The sequence below is a fragment of the Jatropha curcas genome, chromosome 7 (assembly GCF_041381405.1).
Source record: "Jatropha curcas cultivar XTBG-Jc1 chromosome 7, XTBG_Jcur_1.0, whole genome shotgun sequence".
NCBI lineage: Eukaryota > Viridiplantae > Streptophyta > Magnoliopsida > Malpighiales > Euphorbiaceae > Jatropha > Jatropha curcas.
In genome coordinates, this window is record NC_143157.1 from 20211566 (window position 1) to 20231820 (window position 20255).

Sequence of the window (20255 nt, forward strand, 5' to 3'; positions counted from 1 at the left end):
TTGCCTTTGGCAGCAAGACCTGCATGAGAGTCATCGTCACAGGCACGTTTGACGTGAGAGTCCTCATCGAAAAATCAATTTTTGTTCTATGATTTCATTTTCGTTTTCATTTCTATTCTTCACCGGAAAATTAATATCTATTCTACAATTTCATTTTTATTTTTATTTTTATTCTTATCAGAAAATCGATTTTTATTCTACAATTTCGCTTTCATTTTGTTTTTTTCATCTTCTTCTTTCTGTATTTTATTCCTCATAGATTTCATTCTTCTTGAGATATTTTACAGTCGATTTGATTCCATATTTTGTATTCTGCTCCATCGGTGTTGATTGCGATTCTATATAATTTTTTTGATTTATAGGTGTCAGGTGAGTTATTTTATATATATATATATATACACACCTTATTTACCGTTGAATCGGAAACCTAGTTTTCGACTGTTTAGTTTTCCAACTATGGAACCGAAACTATAATTTATTTCGTATATATACCTAGTTTTTCTGTTTGTACTTTTTCCTAATTTTTCGCTTTATTTAGATTTTGTTTTTCATTTTTCGTTTTATTATTTTATTCCTTCATTTTTGGTTTTGTTACTTCGTTTTCTTTTGGTTTATTTTTCTTTGTTGTAGAATACATCTTTTGTTTGATACTATTTGTATGTATGAGGGTGTGAATTATTAATTTATTTTTTTACCAAAAATTAGGTTATCTTCATTTCTAATATCTGACGTTTTGTTTAGTTCGAAACTCCATTTTTGACAATTATTAAGGACTTTTTATTAATGTACAGATTGCAACATTTCTATATTGATATAGATGGTTTTAAAATTGATACTTGTCTAGTAATTTAGGGGCTCTAGTAAAATAAGATAAAATTTGAATCTAAGGTGAAATTGTAATTGAATGTGACCCCATTATTCGAACAATATATTTGCTATAATTTGAATTCAACTTGCAGTTGTGATAAAAAGTTAAAAGTGAGTGTCTGAGTGATTAAGGTCATTTTGGGGTGAAATTGTTACAATCGCCAAAGTTTGAGGTATTTTATAATATAATTTAGCCAACTCATTCTTTGGATAAAATTAATTCAAGTTGTAGGACCCATATTTAATATATATTATTCATTAATTTTGATCAATTTCGAATTGGGGTATAATTGCGACCAAACATTTTAGTTGGAGCGCTTGAGGGGTTAAGTTGGATTTAGGGTGAAATTATTACAAGACGCAAAGTTTGAAGGTATTTAATGGTTTACCCAAATTTTGAATAGACAATTGAAATCATCTTTATTCATTATTTAATAAAAAATCTCTTATGGATTTTCAAATAAATTAATTTATTTTTGTCATTTTAAAGTCCTAAAAATGGGAGTGACTTGTTTTACCCGGTTTATGGACTCATTATGAACCAAACCAATGAAAAATTATTTTTTTATTGAATTGAAGGTATTTCTAAGCATGCACTGAAAAAAGAAAATGAAAACAATTTTTTTTTTGATAGTAAAATGAAAACAATTTTTAAAATGTTCATAGTTATAGACCTCGTCTTGGCAAGTCTAATATTAAAAATACACTATCAAGTTAGTAATTCAAAAAGCTTAATTATTTGAAACTTAAAAACTTTATAAAACTTTTTGGTAAATTATAAAATTATGAAAAAACCAAACCATGCCAACTTTATTTCATTTAAAACTAAATAGTTCTTAAGCATTGGAATGTCTAATTAGTTATTTAATCATCATGGCACCATGCATTATTTTGGGGAAAAAAAATTTTTTAGTTATGTCGTTTTCTTTTGAAATTTCCTTGAGATTTACTTTTGTATTCATTTCCTTATCCTAGCATATCAAAGCATTGCGAGGTGTTAATTTATTTATAAAAAAAATATATAAAAAAGAGAATATTGACATGTCTAGGGCCTATGTTTGGGTCCACAACAAAGTAAACTCAAAAGTGGAATTAATTGCGTTTGTCTTTAAACTCACTTGTTTGTTGTTGTGTCTATGTTCTGTAATAAATTTCTAAAAACACATACACGTGAATTGATTACATCTTTTTGTCTTTAAAATTACTTATTAATTTGTTGCCACCTCAATGTTCTGTTTTGACCCTAAATTTCCAAACACATGTAATAGTTAGAAATTTCTGACCATATATATATATATTTTTTTTAAAAAAAAGATAAAGTCGAACCGTGTTTAAAAATCCTTAGTTTGATTGATTTGATCTATAAGTGGTGCCATGGCCTCCGTCTAGGCAAATTTTTTCCCTATAAATATCTCTTCATTTGCATCTTAAATTCCTCAACAACATTTCTCTAATCCCTCATTATTTATAAGCAACTACCTACCGATTATGCCATCCTCCTTACACAAATCTCTCTCCTTCTTCTCCCTTAATACTATGCTAGTAATTATATTATTCTTTTATGTCCTTACTTTTGCTTCTACTACTGCTATTCAAACTCAAGCAAATGCTCTTCTAAAATGGAAAGCTAGTCTTAATAATCAGAGCCAATTTGTCTTATCATCTTGGTCTGCAACCAGTGCTACTCCTTGCCATTGGTTTGGTATTCACTGTCATAAGGATAAGAGTATCTCTGCAATAAGACTTGTGGATTCTCATTTAGAAGGTACACTTCAAAATCTTGATCTTCTCTTGTTTCCCAACCTTATTTACTTTAACCTTCGCAACAACTCATTTCATGGAAATCTTCCTTCCCATGTTGGTAATCTTTCCAAACTCAATGTGTTTGACTTGTCTATTAATTTAATCTCTGGTCTCATTCCTCAAGGTGTTGGAGTATTAAGCTCTGTCACATACTTTGACTTGTCAATCAACCATCTGTCTGGTTCAATCCCAACATCAATAGGAAACTTAACAAAGCTATCAGTACTTAAACTTCATGTGAACCAATTTTCTGGTCCCATACCTCAACAACTTGGAACTTTGACATTTATCATGATCCTTTCATTGTCATACAATAATTTCTCTAGTTCAATCCCAGCTTCCATAGGAAACTTGACGAAGGTATCAACTCTTTATCTTGGTTTAAACAAGCTTTCTGGTTCCATACCCCAAGAAGTTGGAATGTTGAGGTCCGTTACTGATTTGCAATTGTCATACAATCAACTCACTGGTGCAATCCCAGCTTCCATAGGAAACTTGACCAAGGTATCAACTCTTTATCTTCATGCCAACCGACTTTCTGGTTCCATACCTTGGGAAGTTGGATTGTTGAGGTCCATTACTGATTTGGCATTGTCAAAAAATCAACTCACCGGTGCAATCCCAGCTTCCATAGGAAACTTGACCAAGGTATCAACTCTTTATCTTGGTTTAAACAAGCTTTCTAATTCCATACCCTAAGAAGTTGGAAAGTTGAGGTGCGTTACTGATTTGCAATTGTCAAACAATCAACTCACCGGTGCAATCCCAGCTTCCATAGGAAACTTGACGAAGGTATCAACTCTTTATCTTCATACCAACCAACTTTCTGGTTCCATACCTTGGGAAGTCGAAAAGTTGAGGTGCGTTACTGATTTGCAATTGTCAGACAATCAACTCACCGGTGCAATCCCAGCTTCTTTAGGGAACTTGACGAAGGTATCAAAACTTTATCTTCATGCCAACCGACTTTCTGGTTCCATACCTTGGGAAGTTGGAATGTTGAAGTCTATTGCTCAATTGGACTTGTCAGACAATCAACTCACCGGTGCAATCCCAGCTTCCATGGGAAACTTGACGAAGGTATCAACTCTTAATCTTCATACCAACCGACTTTCTAGTTCCGTACCATGGGAAGTTGGAATGTTGAGGTCCGTTACTGTTTTGGACTTGTCAGACAATCAACTCACCGGTGCAATCCCAGCTTCCATAGGAAACTTGACAATGCTATCAAAGTTATTGCTTGGATTGAATCAATTTTCTGGTGCTGTGCCTTTAGAGATTAACAACCTTACTCTCTTCAAAGTATTAGGAATATATGAAAATAGATTGGGAGGTCACCTACCAAATGACATATGCCTTGGTGGACAACTTCAATATTTTAGTGCAGATGGAAACAATTTTACGGGTCCCGTACCTCAAAGCCTTAAAAATTGTAGCAGCTTGATAAGACTCCGTCTTGATAGAAACCAACTCATAGGAAATATATCTCAAGATTTCGGGATATATCCACACTTAAAATATTTAGATTTAAGTGATAACAAATTCTATGGTGAGCTTTCATGGAAATGGGAAGATTTTCACAATTTGTCAACTTTGAAAATCTCCAAGAATAATATTTCAGGCATAATTCCATCTGAATTCAGCAAGGCAACTCAATTGCAATGGCTTGACCTCTCATCTAATCATCTTGTGGGGAATATACCGAAAAAATTGGGAAAGTTACAATTACTTTACCTTTATCTCGGCAACAATAAGATTTCAGGTGGCATTCCTAAAGAAATTGGTATGTTACGTGATCTTTCTAATCTTAATTTGGCTGCAAATAATCTTAGTGGATCGATTCCCAAACAGCTTGGTGAATGCTCAAACTTACTCTTTTTGAACCTCAGTAAAAATGAATTCTCTAGTAATATCCCCTCAGAGATTGGGAATTTACGGTCTCTACAAAGCCTTGATCTAAGTTTCAATTTGTTCAAAAAAGAGATACCAGAGCAGCTTGGACAGTTGCAAAGACTAGAGATGTTGAATCTCTCCCACAATTTATTGTCAAGTTCTATTCCAACTGCTCTTGATTATTTGATAAGCTTAACATCGGTGGATATATCCTATAATAAGTTAAAGGGCCAGATTCCTAATATTAAAGCTTTCCGTGAGGCTCCATTTGAAGCGCTGAGAAACAACAAAGACTTGTGCGGTAATAACACCAACTTAAAGACTTGTGATTCCTTCATAATCAAAAAAACCATGGGAAAAAAAGACAAAAAAGTAATCAAACATATTGTTCTTCCAATCTTGTCCGCCAGTTTGTTTCTGTTCTTTCTCTTCATAGGATGTTTTTTCATTTTCCGTCGAAGAAGTATAAGGAGAAAAGCCAAGTTAAGTAGTGAGGAAGGTGTTCATGCAATATGGAGCCCAGATAAAGATCTACAATATGAAAACATTATCGAGGCTACAGAAGGTTTTGATTCTAAGTATTGTATTGGAGTGGGAGGGTATGGAGTTGTCTATAAAGCTGTGTTGCCAACAGGTATAGTGGTTGCTGTGAAGAAACTTCATAACCAGTCACAGAATGATGAGATGTTGAATGTGAAAGCATTTGAAAATGAGATTGTTGCGCTGACAAACATTCGCCATTGGAACATTGTGAAGTTATATGGATTTTGTCCTCATGCTGAACACTCATTTTTGATTTATAACTTCATAGAAAGAGGAAGTTTGAGAAAGATATTATGTGATAAAGAACAAGCAATGGAGTTAAATTGGAGTAAAAGGCTAAATGTTGTTAGAGGAATAGCTAGTGCATTGTCTTATATGCACCATGATTGCTTCCCTCCAGTTATTCATCGAGACCTTTCCAGCAACAATGTCCTACTAGATCCAGAATTAGAAGCTCATGTCTGTGATTTCGGTACAGCAAGGCTCTTGATGCCCGATACATCAAATTGGACTGCATTTGCCGGAACATTTGGATACACAGCTCCAGGTAAACACCTTGACATCTTAATTAGTCTAAAATATATGTATTTGACATATTTTGCACCATTATCATTATTGTAAACTAATGGGTGTATTGGAAATCTTTCTATAGCTAGCTTACACAATGGTAGTCAACGAAAAATTGATGTTTATAGCTTTGGTGTGGTAGCACTGGAGACAATAATGGGAACACATCCAGGAGATTTCATTTCATCTCTTTCATCATCTTCAGCAGCAACGAACCAGCAAACCCTATGGAAAGATGTGATTGACCAATGCCTACAAATTCCTCAAAAAAGAGATGCTGAAGGCTTGATTTATGTTTCCAAACTTGCATTTGCATGTTTGAGTATGAATCCTCAATCTCGGCCAACCATGGAACAAGTTTCTTCAAAACTAGTTGCTAAATGCCATCCATTAACAAAGCCATTTTCTGAAATCAAATTAGGAGAGCTTTTGCTTCAAGATGGCCAAACGGGCTAATCCATTATTATTGTTCATGTGTACAGCTTATTTAAAATTCATCTATGATCTTTTTTTTTTTTTTTTTTTTGGTTAAACAACTTAATAAAATAAAAAGGTGCATGGTGAACGGGGTCTCTTAATTTCTTTCTTTTTTGTTTTTTTAAGAATGGAAGTCTCTTAATTTATATATGAACATAGAATTTTATAGTTCACGTTTTATATTTTTAAAAAGAAGTTTAGGGTTGTATATTCATTTATGATGTAAGTTTTATCGAGCTTATTACACTTAAATTGTTTGAATAAATGCTTGTGTAGTTGTGTGTAACATTACAATAATCGAATGAACCTTTAAATTGGAAAATTTTTTTTTGTCATTTTTATTCTGTTAGATTTTTAAAAAAAAATAAATATGATTTAATTGCGTTAATTTGTGGAGATTTATGATAATATATACGATATTGGTAAAAAAAAATTAGAATAAAATTTTTGATAATTATGGAAAATTTATGCTGATTGGTAATTGTATTATTGATGGAAGCAAAAAATTAGAGATTTATGATAATTTATGAGAAATTAGTTCAAATTCAAAATTGCAACAAAATTTATGATAATTACGGGAGGTTATTATAATTAATATTTGAGTTATTTGTTATGATAATTATGGAAGATTAATGATAATTAATATTTGTGTTATTTGTTTAATGGCATGATCTATATTCCAACGAAACATTTATAATAATAGGATTATAAAGTCAAAAACCATAAAAGAATTCAGATTATATGAAAAAAATACTTACCCCATCCAATTTTGTTTGTATGGTTTGACAAAACAAACATATTAATAATTGAGTCAACAAAAGTTATTTACCATTTTATACCATTAACTAATTAAAATATTAATAGAAATCATTCATTCAATCAGTAATCATAAAGGTTATTATGGAAAAAGTAATTATTTACATTTATAAATTTAGAAACCTTGCAAATATTTTGGACATCCAAAAAAGAAATAACATGTAAATAAAATGAAATGGAAAAAATATGTGTTAATTATAATTTATATATTTTAATTGTACAAATTGTAAAATATACTAACATTGAGTAACTAGTTGCGGTCTTTATCTAGTTAAATTAGTAATTTGAAAGCAAGTAGTTTTATTTAAACTTTAAAACTTTATGGAACTTTTGATACATTATAAAATTATGAAAAAGCCAAACAATGACATCATTGTATCTATGACAACAAGCCTTGGGAGTCGCTCACCCAAACACAAGCATATTGGGCAAACCAGATGTCACAACCCGTTTTCATGGGTCAGATCGGCACTAGAACCTAGATAAACTTAAGACCCTCAAGGCCCGTAATAAATCTAAACTATAAAATTCAACTATATCAATGTCAATTTTAAACATTCAGACCATATTGTCATGCACCATAAATCTCATAATTATTTTATACTTGGCCCAAATTTAACATCTTAAACATTTTATAGTTCGGACCCATCTTGTAATTCACTACATTCATAATATGGGCTATCGGTTACATGCACTTAGAAAAATAATTAAAACATTTATGGGTTCATAAATCATTATACCTATTTTAATACATGGCTAGAGGTACATAAATCCTACAACTGCAGAATTCACTAACAGATTAATATAAATAAGTTTGAGTACATATAACTACATAATTTAAATAACTACTGATTTTAAAAGTTATTTTTTTCTAGCTCTGCATGGAACGAGATAGACGTTTAATCGGGACAAAAAGTATTTACTTCCTAAAAAAAAATTAAACAAAAGAAATGTGATTTTAATAATGTATAATAATTATTGCATAACACAAGCATTTACACCAAATGCTTCCTAAAATACTAAAATAAGCATTCATCCGATCAAACACATGATATATCATCAGCACTCACAAATAATTACACCTTCAAGTAATCAAACACGTGGAAATTGGTCTGTGGCATCACCAAAACCCTCGATGAGCCGTCCTCACACGTGGCTCATCCTCTCATAACGTGTGCACTAAAGAGCTGATCCCCCATACATGGCCGACCGATCTAATCCTCACTTGACCAGCCCTCTCATTTTTCTTATACTCTATTTTCATTTCCACACCAATAAGCGGTCATCCTGTGGTTTTCCATATAATCCATATCATCAGATGCACACAGGGACACCAATCTTCTATACATGGCTGACGGTGTCAAAGACCATCCTCACAAATCAAGGTGACCCACTTCATCCCAATTCCACACAAATAAGGCATAGCAATATCACAATACAAATAATCAAACATCGCATTTAAATGCAACACATTAACAACAAAAAAATTATGCAAATGTACAAATAGATGTTCATATATAAATACAAATAAACATAAGAGTATTAAACACTAATAATATAATAATTGATATTTAAAAAATAAATAAACAAGTAAATAAATAAACAAATAAAGAAGAAGCATATTATATAATAATGAGTTTATGTATGATGCATATGGTATATATTCTACCTATTATTGCTTACATTGCTAAATGGAAAAAACACCCTAATTTCAGGTCTTAACTTATTGAAGCAGTGAACAACTAGAGCGATCTAAACGAATTATTCCAAATAAATATATTAACTTAACCATTAAATATAACTAGCGTAGATCCTAGCGAAATTTCGACAGAACCTCCCCTAAAATTAGATTAAAACCACTTGCTTAAGACTACAATTCAACAATAAATTCTTAAAGCTCATCCATCGAGCAATTCATCTAAACATTTACTCAATTCACACAGCCCATCCAACCTAGACAATATTTATTAACCGTTAAGCACACATATATGCATTTAATAATTCTAAGATTCTAAACCAATTAATTAATCACAATCAGCTACTATAAATACTGTAAACCAATCAAAATTAATTTATTTATAACATACTAAAATATTCTATTTATATATAAAACTATTCAAATAATCTAATTTCTTGTTATTTAATTATATCTACTTCAATAATCAACTAATCTAACATAAAGACTAAAATATCTACTTCCTAGCAAAAATTAAATCTACTACTTCAAGTATTCCAATTTATCTTTCATGTTTCCATTTATAACATTTATTCTAAATGACTAGTATTCTTAATTTATCAGAATTAAGTGAGTTTATCTATCGAGGTTTTCCGCGGGAATCACATTCAATTAACTATTTATTCGGAATCCACTAAATCAACTAATAATCTTAAATTTGAAATTTATATAAAAAATTAGGAATTGATCTAAGAGCGTACCAACCGAAAATGGGATACAATTTCGCGAGGAAAAGTTGATTCTGCCTCTTGGGGCCCACCGGGGACTCGCTAGTCGGTCGCCGAACCGAAGGCGGCGGCCCATATATCCCAAACAACCCAGAATTTTGTAACACTTACACCAAAATGCTCGAAACCACTTGTAGAAGCTAAATAATTTGGTGTCGTTTGAGGAGATAGTGGCTCGTTTGGCCGGATCGACCGCCGTAGCCATCTCCACGCCGCCGTTCATGGTGGTTTCAGTTCCCTCCACCAAATCCGTCGATTCTTGGATGGAAAATGTTCACACAAGAGGGAGGAACTGATCAGAACTCACCTTGAGGCCTTCAGCCGCTTGAATCGAGCTAATCGTCGAAAATCAAAAATTAGAAGTTGTCGGAGGTGACAGTCTCATTTCGCGCCATTAGGGACTCTTTCTGCGTGAAAGGAAGCTGAAAACGTGATCAGCGGTTCTTTGGGAACCGGTCGCCACTCGCTCTCGTCGTGCGATGGTCGGAAAACGGGAAAGGAGGGAGAGGGAGGAACGGCGCCGCTCGAGACCCAGTAAGAAGAAGAAGAAACAAGTGAAAAAAAGGAAGAAAAGAAAAGGCTGGTTTCTAGACTATTCCGATCCGATCCGAACCGGTTTGCTTCAATTCAGTGATTTGGCTCAGTCTTTGCTTGTTTAAGGGTTTTTCACCTGATTTTCGAAAAATTTAAACTGATTTACAGGTATGATTTAGTAATAAAAAAGCATTTTTGCCAAATCTCATCGTTTAAAATTTAAAATTAAAATTTTAAATGCAAAATCCGGATAGTTTCACCATACCTATTTGAAAGAGACAGAGAGAGACTACTTTTTATTTAAAACTAAAATAAATAAATAAATGAATAGTTCTTAAGCATTGCAATTTCTAACTAATTATTTAATGACCATGGCACCCTTTTTTATTTCTTACTTTTTATCACTATTTTTGGGAAAAAATATAGTTTTTATTTATGTTGTTTTCCTTTGAAAATTTGCTTTCATTTCCTTATTCTGTTCTTCTCACTTACTACTATGTTATTAATTATATTATCTTTCCATGTCCTTGCTTTTGCTTCTGCTGCTATTCAAACTCAAGCAAAATGCCTTTCTAAAGTGGAAAGCTAGTCTTGAAACAAAAAGCTAGTGATGTAAACGAGGTAATCCGCTTATGAACTGTTTGAGATTCGGCTAGGTAAAAGCTCGCTTGAACTCGTTCAATAAAATTATCGAGCTAAGTTCGAGCTTGGGTCATTAGCTCACGAGTCAGCTTTATCGAGCCGAGCTCTCGAGTTAACTTGTGAGCCAAAATCAATTAAAACCTACATTAAAACGACGTCATTTTGATTAATATATTTCGAGCTCTAGCTCTGCTCATTTATGGTTATCAAGCTAAGCCCGAATCAAGCTCGAGCTTGGCTATTTTTAAACGAGCCCAGCTCGAGCTTAGATTTTCGAGTTTGAAACGAATCAAGCTCGAGCTTGACTCGGCTCGTTTACAGCCCTATTTAGAGTCAATTTATCTTATCTTCTTTGTCTCCAACCGATGCTACTCCTTGTAATTGGAAACTTGACAAAAAGTATCAAGTTTACAAATATATTACAATAGATTGGGAGGTCACCTACCATATGGCATATGCCTTAGTGGATCACTTAAATATTTCGCTGCATATGGAAATGATTTTAGGGGTGGCATCCCAAAAGGCCTTCAAAATTGCAACTCCTTGTTAAGACTCCATCTTGAGAGAATCCAAAGCATAGGAAATATATCTCAAGATTTTGGGATACATATATATATATGAACTATTTAATTTATGCCGTAACAAGTTCTACAGTGAGTTTTCATGAAAATGGGAAGGTTTTCATAATTTGTCAACTTTAACAATAATATATTTAGCTTAAATCCTGAACGCTGTTTTTGACCGGTCAAAACGCTAAACGCTGTTTTTTATAGTATTCGATAACATAACATTTGAACTAACTTTTAGAGATTGAAGTAGCGTTTTATAAAAAGTTAACTTATGTGACGTTTAATGTTTTAACGTTTCATGAAAAGCTACTCAAAAAATTAACAACTACAAAAACAACTAATTTGCTGTACACGCACTAAAGCATTTCTTGTGGCTCCATTTGAAGCAGTAAAAAGCAACAAAGGTTTACGCGGGTAACAATACCAACTTAAAAACTTGTGGTTCCTTCGTAATAAAAAACAAAAAAATCAATCTTATTGTTCTCCAATCTTGTCTACCAGTCAATCAAATAATATTTTTCAAAATAAATTACTTTTCAAGCACAAATGGAATCTCCATTAAGCAAATTTAAGTGATAATATTCCAGTTAGTTGTGTTACTTTCTTTTGCAGGTATACTGCATCTAGCTTAGTAAATAAGGGATCCATTCACCCATCTTTGAAAGGAAAAAAAAGTTATTTGCTAATCCTAAGAAAAAATTTTATGGACTCAACATTGTTTGCAAGGACATGATGAAAGTAAAGAATGAGCATTCAGTTCAATTGAATCGCCCCAATTGAAAAAAATCAAAATTTAAATATAGAATTCGAATCAAATTGAGTAAATATGAAAAAACTAATTAAATTGAATTGAAAAGATTTAATTTATTCATAAAAATAGAACTAAAGTGAAATAATCAAGTCAATTTTTATTTTTTAAAAGAAAATAATTTAGTTAAAAAAATCAAATCAAATTGATTGAAATCATGTTGGTTTAGTTCGATTTTCTAATTTGAATTGATTAACCTCTAATTTTGTGGTTATTTTGGTCTATTCAATTTATAGAATACTGAGTCAAAATTAAAAATTAAAATTTACATTTGTAATTAATCAAATCGAATTAATCTTGTTGATAAATCAAATTCAATCAAACTAAATAGCATCGGCTTGGTTTGATTATTCAATTAAAATCGAAACTTACTTACTCATAGGTCAAAGTGATAACTCGAACCATATCAATCAGCTTGAGAGGCAAAATATGGTTAAATTTAGAGATAACATCTGCAAATTAAAAGGTTTGATTCGTGAAAAAAACACTTCTAAACCGGTAGGGTAGTCATGAACTCCAAACTCATGTTTGAACGACACGTGAGAAAAAAAGTGATATAATTCGAGGGAGAATTATTATAAGCAGAGATAATGAACGACGAACCGTTCGTGAAACGCCTAATAGTTTTAGGAACAGAACATCGATAACACCCAGTAATGATTAGTACTACCCAGAAACAGCTGTAATACCCTATTTTTAAATCCTCTTCGTTCCAAAATCTCCTCTGTCTCTCCCTCTCTATCAAAACCCCGCTGTTTTGAGTTAGCTATGCCAACCTTTCCGGCGATGATCATCACTGCCCACCCGTAATTTCCGGTAATTACTCTTATCATTCCCAATAATCTTCCTCTTAATGTGTTGGGTTATAGATGCTATTTGATCAAATTGTATGGTTATCAGTTGAGTTTCATTCTCTACTTTTTGTTGGAAGACTGATTTTTTTATATATTCCTACTGCCCTCTTTTATGTTAAGTTTTGTTATGTGATTGCCTTTTGTGTTCTTTTATGTTATACAATATAATGGACGCATAAAGGGGGAAATGTTATTTTCAAGGAAAAAAGAAAGAAGAGTTTTGAGTCAGCTCGTATGGATTGATGATTTTGATTTTCATGTATGTATGTATGCATGCATGTGGTACTGATGAGGCCAGCTGCATAAAGTGACTGAAGAGAATGCAAATTAGACCAACTATTTTATGACTCTATTTTGATTGTTATGTTGTGGTTTTAAATTTTTAACTAGAAGACAGATTCTGAGAATTTATATGTTTTAAATATTTCAATTTTCAAAAAACAAATTCTTGTGCACAGAGAATTCTTCCACTTTCAAAATTATTAAAAAGTTATTTCTTTCATTTAGCCTAAAGCTGTTCTTGTGCAGGTTAAAAGTGTTGACCTGAACTTGGAATTTGTATCTTGTTCTCTAAGCGGGTTCTACTCAATTTTCTTGAGTGTAATACATATTTATAATGGATTAATATCTAAAGGTATAGCCTGGGTTGGGGAACATTTATCAGAGGTTTGAAACAATGACCCAGGAAGTGGATAGCATTGTGAACCAGGTATCGATTCTTCTCTTTTATTTATTTTTTTTTTTTTTTCTTTTTTTTCATTCTTTTATCTCCTGGATACAAGCATTTTCCACGTGTTTTAGCTGTTCTTCTTGAGAAGTATCTGCTCATGTTTACTTGAACGAGTGTAACACACACACACACACACACACAAACACACACACACACACAACATACATCAATATCCTTGCATCACAGTTGTAGATTATGTTCTTGGTAACTGCATTCCTGCATATATCAGATCCTCAAACTTGATTTTGCAATTCCCCTGTGCTGTGAACTGCTTCTTTTACAGAATACTGTTAGATATGTTGAAAACCAGGTGCATACTGTGGGTGAGAGCATGAAAAAGTTTTGCGATGTTGTTCAAGATATTATTCCTCCTATAGTTGATCCTGTAAGATGTGAGGCTCAAGCAGTGGCTATAAAAGGAAATGCTGTTGTTGGTACCTATATTAAATCTATGATTGGTATTGAGGAAGATCATGGACGTATGGATCCCATAAAGCAGTCATTTGCAGAGCCCAGTGATTTTGATGTGGGGAATCAGCCCAGTAATACGTTCAGTGGACACCACTTTGTAAATCAATCAACTACTGCAACTCCCATGGATTCCCTTGAGGTGACAGCATTTGACTCTGATCCAGGAAACATAAACGATGTTTTGACAAATGATTTGGGCACACCAGGTCCGGAGAAATTGATGATATTTCAACAAATAAAATCTCTGATTTGAGCACAGAAGAAAATACAGTATTGGAGAAGTCCAATATACCTGAGGCTTTGGAGTTAATTGCTCCTGAAGAGAAAGAACCACTCCATGCATCAATACCTAGTGAATTCATTGATTCCACTCACGAAAGTGCTCGTGTTTCTCCTGAGGAGAAAAGGTCATTACATGTATCGCTATCCAATGAATTCGTTCATTCTAATGGTGAAAATGCTTTTGTTTCTATGGGTGAGGTGTCACCTGCAACTTCAGTTCATGGAGAGGAGCATCGGTCCGCCCAAAAGATGGAAACAGCTTGTTACAGCCTTGCAGATGATTCTTATTCTGTGTCTGATTCTTTAAGTGTTGCTTCTGTGTCTGAAATGGCTTTTTCAGCTGCCTCCTCCTGTGGTTCAAAATATACAGAACCTCGTACTCTGCATGAGAATTCATTTAATGACATCCTCACAGTAGTGTCTTGTAGTAACCCTATTAGTGTGGCTGGCCATGATTCTCATGGTTCGAATGCCCTTCCTCATCTATTTCTGCTCCAGTTGCATCTAGAGACAGGAAGTAGCAGAGACTGGGTCCACTTGCTCCAACAATGTCCTGTCATTGGAATCTGCCGGTTGGTTTTCCCAATTTATATTCTAGCATTCCTTCTGTATTTGGTAGAAGAAGAACCTGTAGAATGTGCTTATGAAGTTAATTATCTCATCATGTGTCTTGTACTATCTCACTAGGTAACAAACAGAGTAAGCGTTTGGGGATATAGAGACTTGACCAGCATTTGCACATTTAGACATCTTGGGAGACAATATAAATCTTATTAGGAAGATAGTCTTAGCATTGTAAATGACCTTATCAATTGACAAACTGACAAGTATGTAAGATTTATGTATTCATAACTAGGAAGAATCAGTTTATGTAGTTGTTTGCTTATGTAGGGTGTGCATGTGAGCCTAGTAATTTCTGTGCATCTTTTAGAAAATGGGCACAACAATTTCTTTTGAAAAATATATCAGATGATATAGTCTAATTGAAGAAAAGGAAAATAGATGCAATGTACACATATTATACCTGGAGCTTCCATGCATGTGTATTTAATGCACATGACGAGCATAATTTACTTGCTTTTCCGTCTGGTCACTTATCAAGGTCATTCTTTTTGAGGTGAAGTGTGTTGATACTATTTTACTGTACACCGTAGTGCTTAGATGGCAGCATAATATAATTGGTTTTTATCTTTTATAAAAATTGACATGCATTTGTCTTATTGGAGGTAAAGATAGTTTTGACCTTCACTTCCTGTGATATATTTTCTTATTTTTGGCTGGTAAGCGAAATCTTCACTTGTTGAAATGTTATCGTCTTATTTTCTTATTTAAAATTCATCTATGATCATTTTTCTGTTTGTACTTTTTCCTAATTTTTCGTTTTATTTAGATTTCGTTTTTCATTTTTCATTTTATTACTTTATTACTTCATTTTTGGTTTTGTTACTTCATCTTCTATTGGTTTTTTTTTTTTTTTTTTTTTAACCAAAATTAGGTTATCTTCATTCTAACATATGATGTTTTGTTTAGTTTGAAACTTCATTTTTGACATTTATTAAGGACTTTTTATTAATGTACAGATTGCAACATTTCTAAATTGATATAGTGTTTTACAATTGATACTTATCTAGTAATTTAGGAGCTCTATTAAAATAAGATAAAATTTGAATCTAAGGTGAAATTGTAATTAACTGTGACCCCTTATTAGAACCATATATTTGCTATAGTTTGAATTCAAGGTGCAATTGTGATAAAAAGTTAAAAGTGAGTGTTTGGGGTATTTTATAGTATAATTTAGCCGACTCATTTTTTGGGTTAAGTTAATTCAAGTATAAGTTATAGGACCCATATTTAATATATATTATTCATTAATTTTGACCAATTTCGAATTAGGTATAATTGTGAAAAAAAATTTTAGTTGGAGTGCTTGAGGGGTTAAATTGAATTTATGGTGAAATTATTATAAGACGCAAAGTTTAAAGGTATTTAATAGTTTACCCAAATTTTCAATAGACAATTGAAATCATCTTTATTCATTATTTAATAAAAAGTCTCTTATTTCAAAGAAATTAATCTATTTTGTCATTTTAAAATCATAAAAATGGGATTGACTTGTTTAGACTCGGTTTATGGACTCACTATAAATCAAACCAATGTAAAATTATTTTTATTTATTGAATTGAAGGTATTTCTAATTATACACTAAAAAAAGAATAAAATGGAAACAATTTTTAAAATGTTCATAGTCATAGACCTTGTCTAGGCAAATTTAATCTCAAAAATGCATTATCAAGTTAGCAAATTTGAAAAGTGAAAATGGAATTAATTTGCTACATTTGGTTACATGTGTTTGTCTTTAAATGCAATTGTTCGTTGTTATCTATGTGTTTTGTAATAAATTTCCGAAAACACATACATGTCACTTGATTACATTTTTTTGTCTTTAAACTCACCGATTTGTTGTCATCTCAATGTTCTGTTTTGTCCCTAAATTTCCACAAGAACACGTAAGAGTTAGTTGGGTATTTCTGACCATGCACTTATAAAAAAGAAAAGATAAAGTTAGAACTATTAGAGTTTTGGGCAAAGAAGTGAACGAGAAATAACATTATCTGTAGAACTTTTAGAAACAATTTTTGCAATAAAGAAAGGAACAAATTCTGCAGATTTTAGGCTTCAAAGGAGAAGGATTATGAAAAACATTATGAAATAGGAGTTTTCACGGTGGGCATAATTCATTGATCAAGTTTCATACTTAAATACAGAAAGATTAAAGTATCACAAGTATGGTTTACTATCAATCTCATACTTGCCCATACTTTTTATCTTTACTTCGTAACTTATCTCATAGTTAACTATCCAAGCCATACTTGTAAAACTAAAAAGGCTGCAACATAATACAATAGTAATAAACAAAATGTTTTCATAATGTGACGACAAGAATGCCATAACCTTCAACATGAACACTGTTTAAAAATCTTTAGTTTCATTGATTCGGTTCATAAATGGAGTAGTAAAATTTAATGGGAATTTAATAAAGAAATTAGAGTAGTAATAATTGAATTATTGTTGTCCTTTAAGAGACCAAAAGGGTCCTATATATTTAGTACAACTTTTAGAATAATTATTTCTTATTTTTTTTTATGATTTAATTTCGCAAGTGAAACAACCGGAATTTTTTTTTTCAAAGATTTTCCAATTAAATTTAATAAACTGACAGCCTGGAAATTTATTTCAATATTTTAATGCGAACACTGTGAGAAACCGAACCGAAAACCGATTGAAAAAGCTGAAAACCAAATGAAAACCAAAGTTTTGGGTCGAATCGAACCGGTTCGACCCAAACCATCTAGAAAATTCCTTTTTTTTTTTTTTTTATCTCCAGCGCTGCACCTCTACTCCTCACCCTCACCAGCGCCTCAACTCCACTCCACCGACACAGCCACCACGCCTCCTCCTCCCTTCTTCTTCTTCTTCTTTTCTTTCTTTCTTTCTTTTCTTTTCTTTTCTTTTCTTTTCTTTCTTCCCTGCGTCTGTCTGCGTGTGACTGGCGAGAGACAGCAGATCTGTCGCGCGCCACCCAGCCCTCGCGGGCCGCCTCGCCGCCACTCCACGCCGCCAGTCGCACCGCCTCACTGCTCCTTCGCGCGCCACTGCCAGTAGCTCCCCCTCTGCCAGATTGCGCAGCGCACGGCAGCAGCACAGTCTCCGCCTTGTCGCGCCACCACCGTGCCCTGCTGCTCCGCCACTGCTCCCCACAACAGATCGCGCCTCTGCCGCCCTCATGCCTCCGACCACCAACAGCCACTGCTCTCCGATCCGGCACGCGTGAAAATCCCCGATCTAGCGAAATTCGACAAAAGATTATATTTTGGGATCGCCCGGGTCCATCTAGTGCTCCTCCAAGACAGAATCAAAGCTAGAACTTCGCTCTCCATCACTGTGAGTAATAATAAATAATGCAGATCAACATGCATTTGCATAGCATTTTTTTTACAAACCTTATTTATGGTATAATTGTATATTTGGATGGATTTGGTGTAATACGTTGAAAGAATTGTTTGATTACTTGTGCTGTGCATATACTGTGCCTTGTTTGTGTGGAATTGGGATGAAGTGGGTCACCATGGGTTTGTGAGACTGTTTCTGTTATATGGATCCTGATTCTGATTTCTGTTATATTCTGATTCTGTTATATGGATCCTGATTCTGTTTCTGTTAGCCGGGTAAATGGGAGATCGGCGCCCCCATGTGCACCTGATAATTCTGTTTATTCTGAAACCACATGATGGCCTCTTGTGTTGCGCACCTGAAAATCTAGATTTAATTGCAGCCCGCAGGGTGGCCTCCTGTTGTGAGCGCTTGATGATCTAGATTGGATGGAGACCACCGGGTTGCCTCCTGTTGGTATGGAAAAGAAAGAGAGAATGGAAAAACAATGAGAGGGCTGGTCAAGTGAGGATTAGACCGGTCGGCCAGTATGAGGGATTGGCTCCCTGGTGCACATGTGAGAGGATGAGCATGTGGGAGGACGGCTCATCGGGGGTTCGGTGACTCCACTGACTAATTTCCACGTGATGTGATTATTGAAGGTGATAGTTTGTGGGTGCTGATGTAATGTCATATGATTGACTGTTGTGTGTTCATTCAGTATACTTGCATTTTGCTTGACTGTATGTGGTGTGTATTATTTATTATTATTCACTGAGTTGCAAAACTCACCTCCTTCTCTCCAAACCTCCCAGGTACTAGGAAGCAGCTGATTCGACTGAAGCTCTGCAATCTTCTCCGCAGAGTTATAAATGTAAATTTTATATTTCTGTTATTTAATTTTGGATGTATAAGTTACTCTATTATCAGATTATTATTGAACTCCGCAGTTATAGGGTTGTGTATTACTATTGGACTTATTGTTAACACTACACTATAAATTAAATATTATGTAATTAGCTGCAGGTGAACCAGTAAGCCCATAGTGTGATTATAATTTATTGTGAATAGGCCCTGGTTAGATATTATGTGTTAATTGAGATTGAGGCTTACTGTTTTGATGAATTAATTGGGCAAGATAGGTAGACAGATTGGATAATTTAGGCTTACTACGGGCCTCGGGGGCCTTAAGCTTACTTGGGCCCTAGTGCCGGTCCGGCCCACGAAAACGGGTCGTGACAATAAGTTGGAGCATTTTAATGTGTACAATTTTATAAATTATGGTATTCACTCGGTCAAAGCGAAATTAGAGGTATCACAAGATTTTTTGCAAAAAAAAATAGTAAATTTATACATTAAACTTTTTTTTAAATGGTTCCTACATTTTGGGGAAGGTAGTATCTTTTTAACTTATTTCTAATAAGGATATTGTAGTATATGTCAGATTTTGAAACTTTAGTTTAAAAATCTCATTTTGACCTAAATTATTAAAACAATATCAATTTTGTTAGTGATTTACTTATTTACCTTTTCACGTAACGAGGTTTTTATTTTCTGTTTGGATGCTATTGTTTGTCACTTTGAAACTAATGTTTCTTCTTTACCACTTCTTTAGTGGCAGGCGTGAACTGCCTTTGGCAGCAAGACCCACATGAGAGTCATCGTCACTGGCACGACTGATGTGAGAGTCCTCATCGAAAAATCAACTTTTATTCTACGATTTCATTTTCATTTTCATTTCTATTCTTCAGGAAAATTAATATCTATTCTACAATTTCATTTTTATTTTTATTTTTGTTCTTATCAGAAAATCGATTTTTGAAAGTATTTAATGATTTACCCAAATTTTGAATAGACAATTGAAGTCATCTTTATTCATTATTTAATAAAAAGTTACAGATTTTCAAATAAATTAATTTATTTTTTGTCATTTTAAAGTCATAAAATGGGATTGACTTGTTTAGACCCGGTTTATGGACTCACTATGAACCAAATTAATAAAAAAT

The 20255-nt window shown here is 33.3% G+C and overlaps 1 long non-coding RNA gene and 1 pseudogene across 1 annotated transcript; both read left to right on the forward strand.

Moving 5' to 3' along the window:
- Positions 1-2324: 2324 nt before the first annotated feature.
- LOC149494905 (uncharacterized) lies at positions 2325-6233 on the forward strand (annotated as a pseudogene).
- Positions 6234-18111: 11878 nt separating this feature from the next.
- LOC149494906 (uncharacterized) lies at positions 18112-19374 on the forward strand. The gene is made up of 2 exons (XR_016321834.1): positions 18112-18261; positions 19065-19374. It is a non-coding gene; the product is annotated as an uncharacterized LOC149494906 (long non-coding RNA).
- The last annotated feature ends 881 nt before the right edge of the window (positions 19375-20255 follow it).